This window comes from Empidonax traillii, unplaced genomic scaffold, assembly GCF_003031625.1.
Source record: "Empidonax traillii isolate 1590-97213 ecotype Southwest subspecies unplaced genomic scaffold, ASM303162v1 scaffold53:size2875158, whole genome shotgun sequence".
Taxonomy (NCBI): Eukaryota; Metazoa; Chordata; class Aves; order Passeriformes; family Tyrannidae; genus Empidonax; species Empidonax traillii.
In genome coordinates, this window is record NW_020955246.1 from 1,810,784 (window position 1) to 1,835,490 (window position 24,707).

At 38.3% G+C, this 24,707-nt stretch overlaps 1 long non-coding RNA gene across 1 annotated transcript; it reads left to right on the forward strand.

Annotated features, from left to right (window-relative positions):
• Positions 1–439: 439 nt before the first annotated feature.
• On the forward strand, positions 440–24,198 carry LOC114055319. The gene is made up of 3 exons (XR_003570707.1): positions 440–458; positions 18,715–18,944; positions 24,091–24,198. It is a non-coding gene; the product is annotated as an uncharacterized LOC114055319 (long non-coding RNA).
• Positions 24,199–24,707: the final 509 nt, after the last annotated feature.

Consider the following 24,707-nt stretch of genomic DNA (forward strand, 5'->3'; position numbering starts at 1 on the left):
CTGTACGTGGTTTTCCTTCTTTTGCTTGGTGCCATTTGCTTTCCACCTTAATGACCTCAAAGTGCCTCATGTGTATATTGTTTCCATTAAACCTCAACTGCTATTTGTTTCTACTAAATGATGTATAATTTAGTTAACTCATCCCATAGGTGTTTCCTTTATGAATATAGCTTGTTACTTTAAGTATATAATGTAAATATGTCTTTAAGTTTGTAACTGGTTTGTTACATCATATCCTTGTAAGTTGACATAGCAGATAACACCATAAAAACTGTTTAAATGTTTTTTCTTGTAATTACCTGATTAAAACTATCTGAAAATGAAGCAACTAACATGTTTTTTCCATTCTGTGCTGGGATTAGTCTGAACAGTGCATATGAAATAAAACGTTGCAGCTCAAGAACAGAACAAAAAGAAGTAAATACAAGTATTACTTTCAAGCTCCAGCATCTTCCATCGTAAGAACCACTTTTAAGAGTTGCTATAATGTTTTAAAGAAAAATATGCTGATACCAGCTTGCTTTTTATCTACAGCAGTATTGTCCTTGACATCATGCTATGGGGGTCAAGATTTCTTTATATAAACCGTGTATATATTTAAGGTCCCATTTGGCCCCACAACAAAAATGTGTATCTCTGAATATAATACTAAGCTTTGTGTAAGTTAAAGAATGAGATATGCACCAGAAAACAAAGCAAAACTAATTATTCCATGAAGAAAAATGAAAAAGTAGAAATCTGTGAGACTCTAATTTGAAAGCTCAGTGGTCAGGTTTTAGGATGGATTATTCTAAATTGAAATGTATTTTCCTCTGGGTTTTGCAAATGTTTTATTATTGGTTACAGCTAATAGAGTAATTCTCACTGTTCATTTGATAAGTTGCTAACTTGAAGAATTTTATTATTGCCAGGTGTAATCATTACATGGACTATTAACTATTGATACTTGAGCTTTTAATTGATGATTTGAAAATGCAGCTCTACCAGAGAAATAAAGCAGACAAATGAATTGAGTGACTAATAAGGTGAGGGGTTAATAGAGAAAATTATAGAATACATGAAAACCATATATGAGAAATTGGGCTCAGCATTAAACGTGGTTTCATACAAATTAAAAACCTGATGTTACAACTCAGCCAAATCCACTTTAATGTTAGGGATAATGCAGTCTTGTGGTTTTGAACAGGAAGAAGGGATAGGTGAGGAGCTCTTCTCATTGTGTTCTTTTTTCTCGTTCTTCTCTTTTTTTCTCATTTGTTTATTTTTTTTGTTTCTTTTCCTTGTTCTTTTTTCTTTCCAGCTACATCAAACTCAGCTGCTGGAGCTCATAAACTAAATGGAAAAACTGAAGTTAATCCACAGACTACAGTCTGTAGATCACAGACCTGGTCGCCAGTTTCTAAAAAGAATTCATAAAAGTATACCAGTTAGTCTTTGTCGTTAAGCAGTTAATACTCAGTATGTAGCATCACTGTTTCTTGAACCTTTTAGCTTACTGCCATGGATTGATATGTGCTCCTGTACCAGAACAGAAAGACTTCAGTTTGTAGGATTGTATCATCACTTCCATCATTTGAGAACACTGAGTTCTAATTTAATAGCTTAGAAACAGACATAGCAAGTAAATAATGTAAAAAAATAATACCCCGTTTTATACCTTAGAATTGAGGCTGGAGAGCGTGTGTGTGCACACACAATGGGATTTGACTAGATTATGCTTTGAGTAATGTACAGTGTGAATCAATAACAATATTTAGTTTTACTTAGAAGGGAAAGAAAAAAAGAGATAAGTCCATTCTTCAGAAGCCTGTATCTCTGATATATCCATGCCCTGATTGGAGAAGTTTGAGAATACAGAAAATAATGACTGACAGAATAAGCTTCTCAGGTGAATTGTGATTTCATTTAAGTGCTGGTTTGGCAGATTTCAGGCACATCTCAGTACTCACCAAAGGGGTTTTAGCAATGTGTGATTATTTATGTCAGTTGGAGGTAACGCACAGAAACAATTACTTCATGTTTGGCATTTACTGTTTGGGGTTTTGTTTGGTTTTTTTTTTAAACCTTCAACAAAAACATCTTCTGCATTCTGGTTTTGAGTAATATATTTTTGACTAATAAGTAAGGTGACCAAAAAACTCAGTGTTTGGTGGCAGGATAGATGGAGAGGAAAAAAAAAAACATGACCAGGAAAGCTCCCTTTAGTTCCTACCCTGGTAAGTAAATAATGAAGCAACTTCTAAATGAAAACTGTTGCAGTATGATCTGCTGTCTAAAAATGGAGATTTTATAGAAAGACAGATGTAGCTGCTTTCCATGACAATGTGCAACCTCACTATGAGATAGTCCTGATTTCACCATGACGGACAATATGCAGATGTTAATGAGCTTTCAAACAATGCAAAATACTGGGAGTGTTGTGATTGTAGAACCGTAATCAGTGGAATCAGTAATAAGTTTCATAGAATCAACCGTGTTGGAAAAGACCTCTGTGATCATCAAGTCCAATCCTTGAATCAGCACCACCGTGGTTACTAGACCATGGCACTAAGTGCCACAACCAGTCTCATCTTAAAAATCTCCAGGAACGGTGGATCCACCACCTTCCTGGGCAGCCCATTCCAATGTCTGATTACTCTCTCTGTAAGAAATTTCTTCCTAATATCCAACCTAAACCTCCCCTGGCAGAGCTTAAGCCCGTGCCCTCTTGTCCTACTGCTGGTTGCCTGCGAGAAGAGACCAACCTCCACCTGGCTACAACCTCCTTTCAGGTAGTTGTAGAGAGTGATGAGGTCACCCCTGAGCCTCCTCCAGACTAACAACCCCAGCTCCCTCAGCCTCTCCTCACAGGACTTGTGTTCAAGTCCCTTCACCAGCCTGGTTGCTCTTCTCTGGACCCGCTCCAGCACCTCAATGTCCTTCCTGAACTGAGGGGCCCAGAACTGGACACAGCACTCCGGGGGTGGCCTCACCAACACAGAGTACAGGGGAAGGATCACTTCCCTCATCCTGCTGGCCACACCGTTCCTGATCCAGGCCAGGATGCCACTGGCCTTGGCCACCTGGGCACACTGCTGGCTCATGTTCAGCTTCCTGTCAATCAGCACCCCCAGATCCCTTTCTGCCTGGCTGCTCTCCAGCCTGTAGCGCTGCAGGGGGTTGTTGTGGCCAAAGTGCAGAACCCGGCACTTGGCCTTGTTGAACCTCATGCCCTTGGAATCAGCCCATCTCTCCAGCTTGTCCAGGTCCCTCTGAAGAGCCCTCCTGCCTTCCAACTGATCAACACTCCCTCCCAACTTGGTGTCATCTGCAAATTTGCTAATGGTGCACTCAATCCTCTCATCCAGATCATCAGTAAAGATATTGAATAGAACTGGGCCCAACACTGATCCCTGGGTGATCGGCTGTCAACTGGATGCAGCCCCGTTCACCACCACTCTCTGGGCCTAGCCATCCAGCCAGTTCTTCTCTTTGAAAGCAAAGGAGTTACCTCTAAACATAGATACACTAATGATCAATCAAATCTGTTTCTCTTATCAGTGCTACAATTAGCTGTAAGAAAGCCTGTTAAGATGATTAAACTTCCTATTGCATGCAAAACTGGCCTTAAGTTATGGGCTAATCTCCCCTACTCCAATATGGCAACTTGCCAAGCCATTCCTGTATGAACTCTCCTTTCAGTACTACATTTGTAGGATACAAATCCATTTACAGTTATTTTGAGATCTCCTAGCCATCCATGTAGGTACCTTGCCGTTTTGTATCCCGTATAAACAGCAAGTAGTGTAGTGAACCATTTTTTTCAAAGTGAGGATATGAGACTATTTTTTCTGAAGTAAAAAAGGGTTGTGAAAACATATTACTGCTGTCATTAGTTATCACTGTCCCTTTGCTGGAGCTGGCTGCCTCTTTGTGCCTACCAGAGTGCTTAGGTGCTTTTCCATTTTTGCATTATATTGCCTTTGAGGGAAGTGTTATAGTGACTTGATCTTTCCTATGTTTTTCCCATAATTCATTCCCTTTTTCCTTCTGTGTTGTCTGAAGTCTTCTTCAGCTTTCTCTGCCAGCCTATAGGGTTTTTACAGGCTGTGTGTACATCTGATGATGATAGCTGCTGATTACCAAGTGCCCATTATAAACAGTATTTAGAAGTTGTATTGCAAGGGCCAAAAGGTTTAAAATATTGCGTCACTCTTGAATATGGTAATGCTGAGACATTTTCCCTGTTCTGTGGGCATGCAGCCACAAACTGACCAATCCAAAGAAATGGTTTCCAAGTCTGATGTGGTTTTGCCTATGTTTACATTTGTCTCTTGCCTATTTGCATTTAGCTGTCTACAAGACAAGTAATGGGCTGAACTCTGCAGAACATTTTTGGGTGACTCTTTCCAAGGGGAGGTGTGAAACCAAACCGTGAAGCTCTAAACAATTCTTGGTTTGCTCTTGTGTCCTAACAATCACATCAGTAATACAGTTAAATAATGTTAACTGTTGAAACTATGTTGAAACTAACATGATGGAACAAATTAGTTCGGGACAGTTGTCACCACTGGCCTTCAACAGTGCTACGAATGGTTGAGGCACTAGCTGGGCAGGATCCACCCTTCTTGTTTTCCATGATGTTACAACTAAGTGTTAAAAATGCTCTTTATGAAGAAGAGAGCTCTTTTTCTTTCAGGGCTGCTTTTGTTATGAGAATACTGAAATGACTGTTCCTTCTTATTTAGGTGTGGTGGTCTTCAGTTCTTAAAAAAACTGGAAATTAGTGGAGATATGAGAAATGAGAATGGTGATGCTCACAAGCTGAAGAGGTATGCTGTGGGAGAGAGGTTAAATTTTGTGTGTGGAATCATGAGAATGGAGAGGGAGGGCAGAGGAAGAGGAGCATCATCTGGGCCCTGTTCACAAAATTAACCTCTTTGGAATGAGTTATGCGATGCAGTACTTACAGGAGATTTCAAACATTCTGAATAAAGCTGTGCACCTTTTGACTTCCCCAGGGCCTTTGAGTCTTATTGTGTACCTGAATGATTAGAGGGCTGGGCAATCACCAACCACAGGAAGTTCAACAAGGGAAAGTGCTGAATTCTGCACCTGGGATGGGGCAACCCCAGATGTATGTACAGACTGAGGGATGAGAAACTGGAAAGTTGTGCCACAGAAAGGAACCTGGGGGTCCTTGTTGACAGCAAGTTGAATATGAGTCAGCAGTGCTCTGGCAGCCAGGAGAGCCAACTGTGTCCGGGGGGCATCAGGCAAAGCATCACCAGCTGGTCAAGGGAGGGGATTGTTCTACTCTGCTCTGCACTGGTGTGGCCTCACCTTGAATATTGTGTGCAGTTTTGGGCACTGCAACATAAGACATTAAGCTATTTAAGAGTGTCCAAAGGATGTAAATGAAGATGGTGAAGGGCCTTGAGGGGAAGCCGTATGAGGAGCGGCTGAGGTCACTTGTTCTGTTCAGCCTGGAGGAGATTGAGGTGAGACCTCATTGAAGTCTACAGCTTTCTTTTGAGGGGAAGAGGAGGGGCAGACACTGATCTGCCCTATGGATCAGTGACAGGACCCAAGGGACTGGCCTGAAGTTGTATCTGGAGACATTTAAGTTCGATTTTAGGAAAAAGTCCTTCATCCAGATAGTGGTTGGGCACTGGAACAGGCTCCCCAGGGAAGTGGTCATGGCGCTAAGACTGATAGAGTTCAAGAAACATCTGAATGATCCTCTCAGGCACACGCTGTGATTCTTGGGGATGGTCCTGCGCAGGGCTTAGGGTTGGACTTAATGATCCTTGTGGGTCCCTTCTATCTCAGCATTTTTGTGATCATGTCTGATACAATCCAGGTCCTGGCTCTTCCATAATAGGCACTGTCTCAGAAATCCACCAAGTGATAGTACAGAACATTTCTCTTTGTAAATAATGCATGTCTAGGATTTGCACAGATGAACAGCTAATTGATTGATATTGAAGGTTGACTGCTCTCCAGACATTTCAGTTAATGCTGCGTTCTAAAATGGTGGTGGTATCTGGAGTTGTGAGTAATTCTAGCTTGTGGCAGACTTGCATAGACATCTCTTTGTTAGCTACATTAACAGAGTAAACTTATGTAAGTTATAGTTGTGAAGGAGTATCCAGAAGGCTTTAGTGCGTTTGGAGCTCGTTAATCAGAGAGGAGGATGAGTCTCCATTCTTGGAGATGTTCAGAACTCAATCTGCTCAAACTGACCCTGTTTTGGGGAGGGAAGGTTGGACTAGGTGATCTCCAGAACTCAGTTACTGCATCAGCAATTCTCTGGCTTTGTTTTTCAAGAAACCTAAAATTTTTGAAGCAACAGAGCAGTTTCAAAATAAGTGATATAATTTTGTGCGTGCTAAATCTGGTCTCTAATTTGGAGGCAAATACTACTGTTAATGCTTGAATTTTCAAGTTACCGAGACTGTCATTTTAGTCATGTCATCATTATAACTCAGTGTTTTTCACTGTTAGAATTATTAAAATATGAATATATTTCATGAACAAAGGCTTTTTAATATAAGGAATAGGTATTAACATGGTATTGAGGTGAGGGGGAAAGCTATTCCAACTGTTAGTAAGCTTAAAAATATGCACAGGTGTTTGCATAAGTACTGATCAGCTGCTTCACATGCCCTTTTGGCATGAAAAATGTTTTCCCAGAGTTGCTTACTAATTTCAAGATAGATTATTTTCCAAAAAAAAAAAAAAAAAAAAAAAAAAAAAAAAAAAAAAAAAAAAAAAAAAAAAAAAAAAAAAAATCAGGGCCTCCAAACCTTTTCCAGATTAGCAGTCTATCTTAAAAGCATCTCTAAAACCTGGCTGGAACCTGAGGCCTGAGCAAAGCCAGGCAAAAGTGTCTGAGCAGAGTTAATTTGGAAGGCACACGCACCTGCTCAGACTGAAGCAGCAGCAACACAGTGAGACTGGACGTGGGTGTGTTAACACAGGCATAGTTAGCAGCTAGTCACAGGCTCTGGGACCCTGTACCTACTACAAAATTTAAACTGTTCTTAGTAGCCAGAGCCAAAGGATGGGTGGGGACTTGAGGAGACTGAGTCATTCTCCTTCATGCCTCTACTAAAAAATGGAAGTAATATTACTGCACACAAACATCCATCCCATTTTTAGACAGACATTTGTCTCAAGTGAATACTAGCGTAGATTTTAACTGTATAATTGACAGTTCACATTTCTTAGTCCTGTTTCTCTCTCATGAAGTTTAAAATTATGAAATATTCTAAAAACTTTGCCCCTTTTTGTGTTTCTGGAAAATTCAAAAGTACCTGAACTGCATCATTTGCTTGTTGGGTGTCTTGTTGCCCATGGATCCTTCTAGTTTACCTCCAGCCAGCACTGAAGTGGTAAGTCTGGCTCATCAGCTTACTCAGTAACATGCTGATCATGACTCAAGTCCTTCCTGCACTATCCTTGATGATTTAATGCTCTCTGTAGCTTTTCTCTCCATTAATCTACCAGTCTTTCCAAAAAATGTTCTATTATTGTCTGAAGTATCTCTTCCTTTTAGACCAGTCCTGTCTTTGCTCTCCCCTCAGTCCTCATTTGTTCAGCCTGACACCTCTGAACCAACTCACATTTATGAGTGTGGGAGCAGTTCTGACCACTGATAGTTTAGTCCTCCAATATTTATTAATCTCATTTTTTGGTAAATGCTGCCATGAGGCTTTACAGTAGTGTAAGGAAAGTAGAAGTTTTTTACCCCAAAATTAACCAAAAAAAACCCCTAAAAATGCTCTTTCCAGCAAGGTGGGAAAAGAAGGGTGAGAATGTTAGCAGATCTGTATTGTAACAGTTTGTTAGGACAGTTACTATTACTCAGAAGAATTTAGAAAACGGACTCAACCAGCTGACCTATATATTTCTAGATGACATAGAATAGTTTCAGATCTTCCAAACTAACATTTACAATGTGCTTTGCCCAGTGCAGGTATTTCTATTTGGCTAGAGGATGTATGAGATAGAAGTTATCTTTAACCATAGCCCTGGGGTTTAGGCTTCAGTTACATCTTGAGTGCAAAGCTGCTTGCGCTGGACAACTGCTTATTTCAAGTCCCTTGATTTGCTTATTTTTCACTCTTTTCCTGAGTACTTGCACTTGAAAATATACTTTTAATCTTCTGAGGATGATGTAGAAGCCTTCCTCTTCACAGAGCAGGCAATACAGTCAAGATTTTTTTGTACACGTGAACAGAACACCATCTGGGCTTGCTCTTCAATTCATGAGTAGCATGTACAAAATGAGTGATGATTTTTGTTTCTATTGTTTTTCCACAAATGACCTATAACAAATGTAGGCTTCCTTATTAGGCTGTTAGTTAAAGATGCGGAAGTGATACAGATTTGTAAATGGACAGACTAGGTCCTGCTATGTGTGTGGACCTCTTCAGGGATTATTTTCCTTCTGAAAATTTTGCATGTGTGAAAAATCTCACCTCATGTAATCAATGATTATATTGTAGAAAAGGTCTTCGGGTGTGCTCAGTTTGAAACTGTGTGTGTGGTAACTGGCTATAAGAACATTTAAATGGAACTGCTCCTATGTGTTGCGAAGATCATTTAGGAAAGGTTGACATCATTAACGATTCATGTCTGCAAAAACAGAGCAACTGACATACTATCGCAACATCACTTGAGATAAAAGTCTTGGCTGTCAGAGCATTTGGTGAACACACTGCCTGGATTTGGTGGAACTTTGGCATCTGTGATGCAGCCCAAGGAGAATTTCAGATTGCACATTTACATGGATGATCAGATGGCACTTAATCAGCTGCAGTCCGTGTTGCAATGATTTATTTTTTTCTATTTCCACTACATGGTGTAGTTAGGGCTTAACTCTATTTTTGACTTTGAAGATCAACTCTACTTGCAGTAATATTATCAGTTGCTGATATGCTTGGATAGTCACCAGACTTTAAGCAACTTCTGAGATATGGTTGGTAACAACACGCTAATGTAATTTTTCAGTGAGTTCTTTGCCTCCCTTTTTGGACAGTAAGTAATTTGTCAGTAACACATCTACAGTGACAGTTTAAAGAGGATTGTGAAAGACTGTCTGTTCATTCATCTTGATTTTTTACAAAAGTGGAGAAAACTGGTCAAGAGAAGGTCAGTATCAACTGGTGCTTCTTAGTGTCAGTGGACTCAGCTAGAATGCAGAGTTATTCAAAAGTCTGCCATGTCATCATGTATCAGCACAAAATCTGATAAATTAATTTCTTACCTTTCTCTGTTTATGATACTGAACTGTTGGATCACAGTCAACAGTAATTTGTGATGCCAATTCAAAACTGCAAGTCTTTCCCAAACAGGTTGGGGTTTTTTTGATAGCATCCTCCAGATCAATTATATATTGGAATATAGCAACTTATAGTGGCCATACATATTATCCATTCAGGATGTAAAATTGCTTAAAAAAAGTAACTGGGCTCATATACAATGTGGTGAATGCAAAGAATTGCTGAGTGCACAGTCTTGTGCACTTGTGTTTCCAAAAACTTAAGCTTGCTGAAGGCCTATGTCCATTAGGTATGTCTGTGAGCAAGCAGCAGTTAATCAGTCTGCTAGGTGACATGTAGACAGTGTGTTACGGTGGCTTATTAACAGTCTTCTTCAGGTGAAATAGATCCAGATAAATTAGTATGGGATGATGCTAAGTAAGCATCAGCTGTATAAGGTTGCTTCCATTTTTTCAAGCCATTAACTGACCAGAATGAGACAGCTGAGATGGAGTTTACCTTAGCAGTGTGGTATTCAGCCTTTCCCAACCCCTGCATTAGTTCTATTCGTGTTTAACTCAAACACAACCATTTCAGCTCTTCTACCAATGCAAATATCTCATGCAACACTCTGCAGAGGCATAGTGAAGAGTTTCTTTTCAGCTGGGCAGAGCTGAGTGAACCACAACATGTCCCACAGAATGGCAAAAATATCCACTCTGGTGTTGAAAAAGATTGTGGTATCTCAGGCAAAATCTCCACAGCCAGGAGATTATACTTCTCTTCCATCACCAAGTACATCCCAGAAAAGTGTTCTGGGTTTGTTTTTTTTTTTTTTTCCTCTTGTTCTCAGTCACTTGTTTACTTACATACAGTATTTCTTGAGCAGCAAGTTTAGGTTTTTATTTGCCCCCTGTGCTGTGACTTGAAGCCACCTGATGCTTTTTGTTAGGCTGGTAGTGACAGTGTTACATTTCATCAGTCACCTCAGTGATGATGTACAAATCATGACAGTTTTCTTCCAGTCATCCTATAGAAACAAACAGAAAAAAAAGGGTAAAAAAAGCATGTCCTAAACAATGTTTCAGGAAAGAAAAAACGTATAACAAGGTTTCCATCAATAATATCATAAAATTCTTTAGTTATCAGGTTAGAGGGCAGAGTACCTTCAGCTCAAGGTCCCAAGAAAGGAAATTGATCCATTTCTATTGAAATGCTGAGATCTGATTAGTTGGGCTCCCTGGTCTTCTATTCACCTTTTTACAGCATCTTTTCATCTTGCCTCATAGCTTTTGTGACCCCACTCACCGTTTAGTGTTTTCATTATTTAATTACATTATCAACCAGTACCTGCACAGCTTCAAATGCTGCAAGGATAATCTAGCCACCTACAACTCTCCTTACACATCCTGACAGGCCAAGTGGGAACACCTCATCTGCTTCCTATGTCACCAAAGATCCCAAATACCTGGTTTAATCTTTATAAAGTGTATTACAACCTGGAGAACAGCACTGTCAATGTGTGACCCTCCTGTGTGTTGGGTTCCAATGACCTTGTTGTGATCTATTTTTAGCTCACTTTCAGACTGGGGTTGTCCCAGTTCCACTTTCCCTCTTTGTTTGGTCCAGTACATCTATTCCAGCTAGTAACAGACCTCTGAGTTTGTCATTGGCTCAGTGAATGAACCACATTGATAATGTTTGTGTAAGTCACATGGAGAAACCCTGTTGAGTTTTTCCTCCCTTACTCCCTGTGCTGTAACAAGCTTGCATAAATTTAAGTGTCACTTAATGAATAAGACTCTTTCAATGCCATGAAAAAGTCATTCAAAGGCCAGTTATGAAAAAAAATAATTTCCCTTAAATCTAGTAGAAGCTGTATATATTAATTTTATCTTTTTAGCTAGTAGAACTTCTTATTTAGGTGCTGTTATTGTGCTTTACAATTTGAGTGAATACTTTTTTCAAGCAAAACTGCATGGATTACAATTTATGGGTTGAGGAATGTCAACAGAGAAACACACTGAATATTTTGAAGATTGTTTTAACCAGTAAGTGGTTAATGTTAACATTTGTCCAGTGCCAATAAAGTTAAATTTATGTGGCACGTAATTTAGGAAATTGAGTAGGCAGAGAACTGGTGGATGCCTTCTTAGCTAAAAAAAAAAAAAAATGTTCATTTTCCGTTAAACACTCACACACATTTGTCATAGCAACCTTGAAGGTGTCCATAATGCTAAGCAAAATAAACAGTGCTAGCATAATGTTCACTGTAATAACATGTCTCATGAGCTAGTTCAGTACTCCTTTTTATTACCTTATTTTTATTGCTCATTCACTGTGTTGGAGTTCTGTTTTGTGGTTTAATCATTATTACATCATTTTCCTTTCTTAATTTAAAGTTGCTGCCCTTTTCCTGTCATTCCATGACACCTCTTTACTACGTGCACGTATCCCCTCTTAACTTGCTTTATTTCTTAACAGTGAGTTCTCTATTCTATTAATTCTCAATAAAGACTAATATTTGGGTAATTTTTTTACAAATCTAATTAGACACCGCTTTGTCATTAGGATTAAATAAGAAAAAACAAACATGAAAGGCAACAGGAAAAGGGCAATACTGTTAACAAAGTAAAACCATACAAAATGCATAGAAAGGTTAATAAAACTCTATCGTAGTGACATCTGTACAAAACAAAAAAAAATTCTGCAGTTTATAGCTAATGCTCATTGAAATTCATGAATCATGGACAAAGCACACAATATTCTGCACAAATCCTACATGTAAAGTAGAAAAGCTGTTCTCTATTCCAGTCTTCTTCTATTCCCTTCTTCCTGTAGTAGGTGAAGATGCTTAGGTAAAATTGAGCATTTCTACGGATCAACATAACAGAGATTTCCAGCAGATGGACAATTCCTATTCTGTGTGCCTTCCCAGTCACCCCTAATATACATGGCAAAATCCCTACTGACTCTTCTTAGGGATGGCCACCTGCCCGGTCAGGACTACAGAGGGACAAAGATTCAGGGCTGGCACCCTATTTTAGTGGTTTTACCTTTCAACAGTCAAGATAATGAAATAAGTGAACTGCTTATTCTTGGACAACATATATGGACTGCATAAACAGGAAAAAAAAATGCTTTATTACTCTTTTCCCTAGGAAAAATATGCTAGTTCATCATACTGGTAGATATTTTAAGATGGTATTCCTCTTCATCTGAGAGACAAAACTTAGTTCACCTCAAATGGCTCATGTAGATAAAAAGAAATATTTGCTTTTTAAAACCCCTTCTGAGTCCCATTCACTCAATTTTAAGTTAATTTGTAAAAATAACCAGTTTTAAAAAGGTTTTTTATTGTTTGTTCCCTGTTATTCTGTCCAAGTCTCTGTGTATAAATGTATGAAGAAATGACCCATGTGACATCCAAAATACACTCATAATGTTTAGCAACAGTGGAAAGACTATTCATGGAAAGACTATCTAAAAGTGATGTAGAATCCTCCAGGATTAATGAACAGTAGAAGCAACCAGCAGAATGACCAGAAATTAAATTTAATGATACATAATGGATATTCACTTTATAAAGCACCAAAGAAAATGTCAGAAATCCTTCCCCCAAAACCAAATATATAATCCAAAGAAAATGTACTTGTTCTTGGGAGCTTTTCCCAGGTGCTGATGCTTCAGCACGGTTGCTCTCATTTATGTGTCCACACTGAAATTTGATAACATAATTATTGCAATGGTTGTGTGGTTTGTCTTTTTCCTCACTAATGCCCCTCTCCTTGTGCAGTGCTCAGGTACCAGAATAATGCGGTGGAAATGTCGATAGGCAGAACTCTGAGGTCTGTCTGTGTGAGCAAGGCCTGCTTGCATGAATGCAGATTGAGAGTCTGGGTCAACTTTGACTAAAGCATGACCATCCATTTATGGAACTAGGTTTAACTGAATATATAAGCCCTAACCTTTTCATGTAATGGTATTCTGAAGAAAATAAGAAATTAGCTAAGAACTGGTGGGCTAATGCTCTTTGTTTTGATGTTAATTAGGTTTACTTGGTTGTCTGCTATTTACTTCAGACCACAAGATTAACTAAGTGCCCTTCATATTAACTCCCTCATCAGATAATTATCATTGCTTTTTCCATGCAGTATTATTACTTACAACATTTACTTTAATTTCCTCCAAATATTGAATAAAAAGTGTATTCATTATACAATGTATTTACTCTTAGAGTTATGAAGTCATGAACTCATTTTAAGGACTGAGGAAAAGAAGCAAATACAAAATTATTATGGGCAAGACATGCTGTCTGCCTCAGCAGTCAGTTTAATGTCTATCATGGAGAAATGTATTTTCCAAGGCCAATTGTGGCACAAGTATTTTTAACTTGCCCTTGCTTACACTGGTTTAAATCTGGGGTAAGTCACTAAAGTTAGAGAGTAGAAGCCTGGATGAATTCCACAAAGTGAGAAACTGCTTTGGCTGCTAGGATATAAAACTAAAGCTGTTAATCTTTAGTCATTTCTTCAAGTCGGTCATTTCTTCATAAATGTTTACTACAGTTATAGGATCTAGGAAAAAAACATTTTTGATTGAAAATGTATTTTCTTTTCCTGAAATCTATATTTTAAGAAAGTGTCTTATTCTATCAAACACACTAACCTGCCTCACTTTCTGCACAGCTATACTTCCCATACACTTCTGAATCTTACCAAGTGGTTTCCTTTACAATAATTCCAGGAGGTATTCTCTTTTCATGGACAGCCAAGTGAGTCTCACCAGGGATTGTGAGCTAAAATTCAGAGCAAGAATTTTTTTCCTCAAGTGTCTCTGTAGACACTTAGAGATACATTCAGTTCCTTATCTACTCAGCAGTCAAAAGCACCTGAAATCATTCAATACCTAATGTTTCATGTGTGACTTCATGTTATCTATTGGCCAGACCTACAGGTGCATCAAGTTGCAATCGTATCAAACAGCAGGTTGCTTGGCAGCTCTGGGGCTCTGCCAGGATTCACAAAACAGAGGTTCCTCATAATATTTTATATATGAGTCTTGATTTATAACCTAAAATTCTCCAGTAAGAAGGGCATGTGAGGTAGTCCCAATAGTTCAGCCTGTCTGAGTAACCTTCTAAGGCTGTGGGTCCCAGGCTTGGGCCCCATCAGTGCTGTTGGAATTGTTCTTAGGTGATTGTTCCATCCACTGGGTACTCTGACAAATTTCTCTAGTGCAGTTTGCTTTCTATAAAACACATATCTGCTGTATCAAAAAGGCACATTTTCAAGGCATGCAGCTGGGTGGGGGAGGACTCAGTTCTAGAAATTTCTCTGTGAAACCAATTTATTAATAATTGACAATCTTTAAGAAGGTGGCTTGCATGAGAAAGCCTCAGACATCCTAGTGATATGGGGATAGGGATGTGATGGGGGTGAAATTGGGAGGCCATGGAGGGATGGGATTGGGGAAATGATGTTGGGACAGCAGCCAGGGTGGGGGTTGACAGAAGGCTCTGGGGAGTTGTTGAAGAGGTGTGACCTGAGGGGTGTGACCAAAGGCTACACAGTAGAGGTAGGAATTTGTATCTCCCACAAATAAAATGCAGAAATAGTGAGTTGAAGTATACCACCTTCAACCCTGTATTTTTAGGGATTAAAAACTAAATGTCACTGTTACTCAGAACAACAGCAACACAGACCCTTGCATGCCCCTTGATATTTCCCACTGGATAACTAAGCTACCTCTTGCTCAGATCAATCAGTCTTACAAGCTTCAGCCTTTGACTTCTCAGTCTTTTTTCATGCTTTGTAGAATATAGGCTGGATGCTTACATCACAGCATGCATTACAGCTGGTAGCATGCAAAACCCAGAGGAAGATTTGAGCAACTCCATTAACTTGTCTGCAAGAATATGGACAGAGCTGAAAACTGGCCTGGAAACTGCTCCAACATGTTGTCCTGATTCCTCCCTTCTGTCCACCCTATTCTTCTTCTTGAGGCAAAGTAGTGTCTCAGTGGAATCACCAACTAAAACCACTTTTTTCCATCTAAAAATACTTTTTCACTACCTTTATTTTATATTTATGTTTAAACTGACAGCAAGGAGCACCAACCCTGTGTGAGAAAGGAGTGGTGAAATGATCCTTGAGTGCTACAAGGTGTACTCAATTTGTCTTAAAGGAACTTTTCCATTGACACCATAGTGGGCCATTGACATCTTACATACTTATACATGCTGTGATTTCTAACTGGTCCCAAACAAAAAGCTTCCTGTCCTGCAAGATGCTGACTCTTCATTTAGTTAAGCAAATAGGAAACATCATACCTCAAAGTTTGGTCATGTCTCAACACTACCTAATTTTTTTTTCACGTTTATGATTGGAAAACTTCTAGGTAGTTTGGCATCTGAATGGGTGTTTGTATTTAAAAAAAAAAAATAAAATAAGGATGAGCAAAAGCTCCAACAAGAGTATTCTTAATACAAATATGTTATAGGTGTCCCCTAATGTTCAGAACAAATAAGGAAAATGATAATTGGTTAAGATTAGCATCAAGAGCTAACATAAAATGTATTAAAAGTAAGTTTATTGCTACAATGGGGGTTTTGAGACACTGTTAAAGAACATCATTCTCAGTTAAGGACTGAAATGGATCTTTATATGGAGCAACATATAGCTGTGTGTATGGGTTTTATGATGAAAATCAGTTAAGTTGTGAAGCAAACTTAATCACTAGTTTGTTTTTATTTGCAACCTGATATGCTGCTGCAGAAGCCAGAAGGATCTACTGAATCAAAACCCCTCTTTGAACCAACATGAACTGAAAGAGGAGTTAGAAAGAAAATAAGGGGCAAAACGTATATTTTCAAGTAAAAATAACTAAAATTATGAATAGCTTGAATTTAATATACTTTTTCTCCCCAGAAATCCTTTCCATTGCACCAAGAGGAGGCTACATAATAATCACTGTCTATAAAGCCATTCTGTGCACATACATTGTGTCTGCATATATAAACAGAGCACCATCTACTGACATACAAAGGGCAAGGAATATTCCTAACTCATCTTCATTGAAGCTCGTAACTGTTTCAGATTTTAGTTTTGCTACATCTGTCTTCTATTTAGCTATGTTTTCCAGCTCTAATTTACACTGTAACGTGTAAAAGGATTGTAAGGCAAATAAAAATATGTTGGGAAGTAATCAGGCTAAGGACTTGCTCTGCTTATGTCTCCACCCAGCACGTCCTGAATGTGACAATTTCTGTGAGTAATCCCATCATGTATATAGAAATAAAAGTATGAATTAAACCAAAACAAAACAACATTCTTGCATTGGCAGGGAACAAAGCATGCACTTGGAGAGGCCATAATCTCTCATTCATTTTTGCAGTCTTCAGAACTTACATAAAATCCCAGCTTGGATGAATTCATCTTTTGTAACACTAGTCTTAACTTTACTCGCTTGCAAGAAGAAATTGTAGAAATATATTACATGGATCACTTTATCTGCCTCTCCTGTTAAGCTGAGTTTAAAGGTTTTAGTAGAGTGAAAGCTGTTGATTAGGTCCCTCTGTCCTCACTTCCCCCAACAAGAGGAAGTGGTGTATTTCACAGTTCCTATTCTTCTGGCTTCCACCAGACACATTGAAGTTAACATTTCAAGACTGCTTGTAGCAATTTTATTTCTGTCACCCTCCAGGTATGAGCTGCTGTGCCTAAAGTGGCTCAGATAGCAAAGTTTGCTGATATGAGATAGCACAGCTATGTGAGAGCACTATAGAGCTCTCTGGATAAATGTTCTTATCAGAAGAAGATCTTATCCGCCCTAGTTTTATGGAATTAAAATGCAGCTCCACAGAAAAAAGGTATGAATGGCAAAGATGTCTTGGAAATAGAAATGAAGTCAAATCTTCCTTACTTCTCTGTTCTGTGGTATATTAAGTTTTTTTTAAAAAATCAAATAAAAAAACCAAAAGGTGCAAGAAAAACAGACACTTTTTGCTATCCATGTAGTTCAGCCACTACTTACTTGGTATATGAATTAGCAATGCAAATAGTGAGAGGGAGAAGAGCATATACTGAATAGCTGCAGGATTTGTGGAAGTGGTCACGCACAAACGATGACAGTGTCGTGGTTTCACCCACATTACTCCCCCTTCTCAGCTACAGAGCCCCCAACTCTTTGAGGGGCAGCCATATGGTTAGGGAGAGGGGAACTGATGCTGCACAGACAGGATTTGGGGTTGATTTTCTTTCTATGCTCTCAGATAGAGATCTTGGGGACAAGCAGGGCTTAGGTGGTTGCATAATTTTGCTATATTTCTTAAGTGATTTTTTGCAAGATCCTTTTCAAAGGCTTGCACAATTCTACTTTTCGTAGTTTATAATCTTATCTTTTGAGTTCTGTCTTAATACTCAAATGAAGATAAATTATTTGCAAAAACTTGACAAAAGACAGTCCTTTACAGCAAAGCTGTATTTTATTTCAAACAATTATACTAATATTAAGAGGATACACACAAATCCTGCCAGATTCTTTCTGAAAGAACTGAAAAAGTTTCGAGCTTCCTGAGCATTGCCCAGAGGCATTTAAAATATAGAAAAAACACTTGTGGATGACCCTTCTGATTTCATTTCACAAACAGTATTTTGAGAGCATCTGAGATTTATGCAATGCAGGCATTTGGGAAAAGGGAGAGGACACTGTTCTTAAAGAGCTGTGTGCTAAAAATTACTGTCATTATGTGTAACTAGTAAGCTCAGAAATATATTAGAAGCATTCTAATAGCATCAGCCATGATACTATCATGTCATATTGGATCTCCAAAAGGAAAGAAAAAGCAATAAATGTACTGGAAGGTCAGGAGAAGAATTTGGCACTGTCAGAATAGACTGGATCTAAACATTTTTCCTGATGGGGAAAAATAGCCATTAGAAAATGATTGTTGCTATTTATGAACATCAGGTTGCTAAGTGACATCATGTGATGCTCACTGCTTCATCGGCCACCCACAGTTCTCAAGGAATAGCAACAGAGGGGGTGAAAGGGGTGAAAGAAAACCAAAAAGTTACTATTAAAAAAAAAAAAAGGCCTACAGTTCAAGGCAAAGCAAAATAAGCTTTCTAAAAATACCTTTTTTTTTTTACAGGAGAATCCAATGGAATTATGCTAAGAACTTTTCACAAAAGCAGTAGATAGGTGAATCATTTTGAAAGAGAAAGCCTAAGAACTGAAACCTCACCCCAATCTGAAATATAAGTTAGGGCCTTGCTCTTATATATATGTATATGTATAAATGTGTGCATGTATGCGAGCTTGTACTAGATTTTCCATGAGAGGAAAACTGCATGCATTGAGGCCCACATAAGACATTTTGTTTGCTTCCAGTGCTGTCAGATTTCAATAATTTGGGCTCAAATGCTTCATGCCCCTTTAATTACTCATTTTTTTATTATTTCAGCCATGTCATCCCAGCTGCTTCACACAGATCAGATTATATAAGAAACCATTTCACTGAATCCTTAGCACTTCCTGTGCTTTGCAGTCTCTTGAAGTTCATGAGGGGAACTGGGACAAGGACAAGATTGAGAAGGAGAGGAGAAAAAGTCTGGATCAAACACTCCATGAAAGCATGCATGAGAAACTGACGAGCATGGATGTAGAAATGGAGAAGATGGAGAAGAGACAAAAGTCTGCACAATTCATTTATTCCTATAGTCTCATAAGAAAACCTTTCACGGTATAGGTTTAACTTGGTTAGCATCCAAATCACTTCCTATTTTGGATACTTCTATCACTCAGGGCTTGAGAGGAATGGGACATAATGCAAGCATGCACAGGCTTTCTTGCTAGTGTATCTTTTTAGCTGTTAATATTTAGCCATTTTTTAATCCTTTTTTTTAAATCACCTCTCCATTATGAATTCTTTTTGATGGCTTCTTGAATGCTTTACTCTGGACCACAAACATTTATTTTAACTTTACTGATGCTTTGCTTTAACCTTTAATACTAATATATAAAATTATCAAAAAATATATATATTATAAATGTTCCTTCTCCCTCCTTCTCACAGACTCCTGTTGCTCCTTTTCAGATTCTTATCCACAAACTCTAGCAGTTTTCATTTTCAATGAGCATACATACAGCAGATTATTAATTTAATGCCTGTTGTTCAGAGAAAACCATTTAAGATATTGAACTAATTCTCTCTATTCTCACATACAGTGATTATACAGGAAAGGTAATTTGGCACTAGCGAGTGCTAGGATAAATGTGTTAGATAGGTAAGGTAGGGGGCTGTTTGTTGATTTTTCCCTCAAAACATGATTATCACAAAGTACTCATTATTGATACATCATTATTTACTTTCCAAGTTAAACACACAGAAGTGAGTAGCCTGTGTTCAGTTTCATTATCACAAGTTTATCTCAATTTACATTCACGTCACACTTTGATTTGTACCTTAATTCCCTTCCTAGGAGGGAATTTCTGGCAGTGAATGCAAAACACTGGATTCTAATCTTGGTTGTTGAAGCCTTTCCATTACTGGCCTCCCTGAAAACTGCTTGTATAGCACTACTGAAGCCTTTACATCAGAAGCGTGTCTTACTTTGGAGAGGGAAAAGCAAAACTTTCATTCCATGCACACTTCTTTTTTGACATTTTCATTTGTGCTGTTGAAAAAGAATAACACAACAAAAAGACAAATATGCCCTCAGTTCATTTTCCCATGCTAACAAAGAAGCTTTTTTTTTTATTTTTTTTTTTTTTTTTTTTTTTTTTTTTTTTTTTTTTTTTTTTTTTTTTTTGCTGTGGCAAACACACCTTCCAGACAGGGAGTTGCACTCCGACTTTAGTGGTTTACTCCCTTCCTGTTTGAGACCAATTATGTCTCATTTGCAATACCATTAGTCAAGGAAGTGGCTATCCCTGAGGTCACTTCTCAGCCCACCCTTCCTAAATGGCACTGGTATGCCTTTCTTCCAAGCCACGGGGACGGGAGGTTGGGCCCTCCCTGTGGTCTGGGCTGCTCCAAACGTACAAGCAACGTCAATCTTTCAGGACTGACCACAACTAGTGGAGTTCAAATGCTCCAAGCTAATTTGAAGGCTGTGGTTTGAAAAATTATGCTGGCTATTTATTAAAACAGCAAGCATGATCAGACCAAGCCAACTTGATGGTTTAACAGATGGAAGCTTGTTAAAAATCTTTATTCCAATATGTTAAGAATCCAGTTTTGCTATAAATTGTGAAGTATGACTTGTGAGTCAAGCCCCAGTGGAATGGATGTCTCATACTCTGAAAGTCTCAGCTTTACATTCAAGACCCAAAATTTGCCACCTGAAGATGTTTTGGCTTGGGTTTTTTTAAGAAGTAATCTATCCCCTTCATTTAACAATATTCTGTTTCCTATCTTTTATTTTAATTAAGATAGATATTCTGAGACTTTACATTTTATCAGTTAGGGATAGTATAATAATAATTATTATTATTATTTCTTAAATGTATTAAGTTCTGGTCTACCATCTTTACTACTCAGATAACACTGGTTTTACACCTGAATCACAGGGTGTTAAGTGATTTACAAAGGTCACACGAGGCAAAGGACTAGCAGAGAAATAATTTTATCTTACTATATGCAGAAGTTCTTCCCGATTTCTCATCAGGAAGAAGCTAAGAAGGGAAAAAAACACAGAAAATTCATGTAATTCCATGGCAAATCCATGGAATAAATAAACAGGTAATGATAAAAAAGTTATGAGCTGAAAGAAGGGACTGCAAATCTGTATACCCAGTTTCCCTGTGGATGCAGCACAGCTGCTGTGAACAGTGTGTACCTCATACACACACTTTCCTAGAGAACTCTGCAGCCTTCCAGTGTTACTGACACAGCTTGTCGGGACTCAGTAGCAGGTTTCTGACATCAGAGAATCCCTCTCAGATAACTGACACCCCTGGTCACATACCTTCTTTGCCACTTAAATATTCAGCATTTTCTAATTAAATTTGCATTGGCATAAGAACTGTTATAAGACTTACCTCTGTTGTACTTTTTAAAATGAAAACAGAATAAATAGCAATCAAGTACCTATGCCTACATCATACATGAGTATAAAAACTTAAAATAAAAAGCTTGTGTACATTTATAAGGAAATCAATTTTCAAACAGAAAACCTAAAAGCAGGAACACTTTCTGCTTGCTTTTTCACTTCAGTAACTCCAGTTTTGAGCTGAGATTAAGTTACCTTTCAGTGAAACAAGTGAAAGACAACAGAGAATGGCTTTAATACATAAAGCTCCTCACAGTGAAACCCCACCACTTAACTTCTAAGAAATAATGTCAGTGTAAATCATGATGTGATGAATGCTTCACTGAAATGATTCATGCCATATGGTCTGAAGAGCAAAACGGGCACAGTTTATTTTTAAAAGAATGAGAAATATGAACTTGGAATATTCATTGCTTTGTCCTGCCAGGCTGAACATTTGCTGTAGCAGGGGCCAGACTTACTGCAGGTCTGTCTTTTTTTGCTCACTTAATGTGTTGCACTAGTTTGTGCCTTCAATCTCATTCATAATGGAATGGTGTCTACAAAATTATGACCAGTACTCTGCAGCCTCTTCTGCAAAGACATCTTCACTGGGCACCTACCGGCTAAATTATCTTCTCACTTTCTCTTAAAAACAAACAAATAAACAAACAAAACAAAACAAAACAAAACAAGAAACTTCAGAAGTAATTAGTCCTCACAGTGTAATTACTATCTTGGTAGTGAGAAGACAATTAAACTGAGTCCCCTGACAGAGGTGAAAGTTGATGGTAATTCCACAAGTCACTCAGCTTTCCCTTTTGTAAATCTGCTTATGTTCAATGCCTGTATTGTCTGTATTAAACGATCTATATTGTCGTGTATTAATATATTCAATGTGAGACTCCATTTAAGCAATAGAAGTCTAGGTTCTTTCAATAGTCATAATATTTCTCGTAATATGCTACTAGAAACAAAACAGAAGCAAATTACTTATATTTATTTAGTGATGCTAAAAGGTACCAGCACATCTCACTGAAATATTTAGGTCCCACACCTATTACTTCTAAAGTAAATGGCAAAAATTTCAGTAACTTCAACTATGTGCACATGAGTCTGTAACATCACAGAGCTAGACTGTGCCTTATTAATTTTACTCCAACTCCAGGACAATGGAAATTCACCATCTTCTTAGTCAAGATGTATGTTCCAGCCGTTGTGCACGGTATTGATGACTGCCTGGTTCTGATCTCTCCCCCACCACCTGTGGAGAGAGATGTGCCCGGAAAAGTAGTTTGAGAGCAGTCCATTGTCAAGAAATTGAGTTTTGAATTCTGCAGAACTTATCACTGTGCATAGTTTCTTGAAGGAATTAACTTTGGATTGAAAACTTTAATGTCACTACTTCAGGGGGCTTGGTTTGGTCTGGAAGATGTTAGAAGGGTGATTTCTAAATCAAATGCTTATGATAGGGTATCAACTTCAATTTCAGTAGGGTAGCCTGTAAATTGATGGGCAGGATTCTTGTACTTATCAGGTTCGGTGAAGTTATTATCACATCATTCACATCTACTTCATTTGCTGATGGTGGAAGCTGAACAGGTTTATCCTATACTAATTTAAACTGATGAAAAAATACCTGTGTAAAGAAGTTCCTTCATTGCAACAATTAAACCTGTTATTGGTCTGTTTTAAAAACTCAATATAAGCTGCTTATATTAACTTAAATACACACAAAGTGCTGTCTTTTCTCAATAAGTTCTGAACTGTGCTCATACAATACAACATCGCACACAGGCAAGCTTCTGTGAAAGAATTTATCATGTAGTACATTCAAGTCCTTCTCCACTCCTATGATCCCCCCTAGTGGTCAATTAATTGTCTGCTACATGTTTTTAGTACTACAAATTATTTGTACCTCTTCTGCATTAAAGTAATATCTGTCTCCTTCTTGTTTGAATTCAGATCTCATTTTTCATTTATGTGCTGCATGTAAGAACAAAGCAAAAAATCTTTTGAAACATGCAGCTAACACATATGTGGGCACTTTACTTTCCATACTAGGAGCAGGCAGATTGTACCCACCACGTAGAACCCACAGCCCACTCTGTTGGCAGTACAGACCAGGAAGTCTGCTGCAGGAGTAAGCAGGACCCTTCCACCCCATTCTTGCCATTAGGCTGTATGGGAATGTCCAGTGCCCGTTGCAAGCCCAGCAGAAAGAACACTGCTCAAGCAGTTTTGAACTGCATAACCATTTGTGATTTGTCACATTCATACAAGTAGTTTGGTAAGTGGTTGAGGTTTACCTACCTCAATAGAAAATGGAGTTACGTGTTTTGGGTTTTAGTAAGATTACAGGCACCTTGTAATTGTAGATTTAATATGAATTGGCAAAAGACCTGTCCCCGAAATCCCCATCTTCACCTCACTGTGCCGACAGCTGCAGCTGCCATTTTTTATCAGTTCAAGTTGATTCAAATCAGTGCCAATCCTAGCGCTATCCTAATTTTCTGACGTTGGCTATGTACCTATACTCCTTCCTCGTGCTAATACCAAGAGTTATCTGATTGCTGAGGGAGATGGCTAACGGGCAGACTATTGAAAAAGAAATCCTGACAAAAGTTGAAAAGCTCTAGGGCAATGACCCAATTCAAGCTACATGCACCTTTTGTTTGAAAGTGATGGCTGTATGCTGAGATATCTTCCTTTGATGTTCTTGCTTGTGAGTTTGTGTTTTTATATTCATGTTTGTATATTGCAGAGGGCACAGGAGTGCTATCAAGATTCTTTTTCCCCTCTCACAGATGGGAAGCTCAGAAATGGTCATGGAGAAAGCTGTGGACTGAAAGAATGGCAACCCTGTGGGAAAAACCTAAGTATATGCCCACAAGCAAAAATGTCTTTCAATTGTGGGTGTTAATACACAATTTGTGAAACTTAAAGTTATTTTTCCTCATATACATAATGTCTCTACTATGGAGAAAAGTTATGATTTTTCAAAGAAATCCTGTGCAATTAAAACAGCGATTGATGCATGTGTTTGGCTATCATATATATGCAATGTTATCAAAAGACAGTGGGAGAAATAACTAATTTATGTATTGTCCTGTAACACAGATTAGCAAAATACTTTCATGGCATGTAGGAAAATGTGCAGAAAGATCCAGGGAACAATGCTGCCACCTACTTGTACCACACAGTATCTCTTAAATTACCAGTTTACTTTCTAGTCTTGATAGATTACGTTATGGTATTTTCTCTTCCAGTTTTTCCCAGTTCTTTTTCTTAGCCTGCATTATTGGGTGGTATGAAAACTACAGAACTGTACAGTGATGATTCACTGTGGGTACCACAGAGATACAGCTTTAAAAAAGGAAAGAAAAAGCAAAGAGAACTGGCTATGTCTGTCTATTTCTTTGCA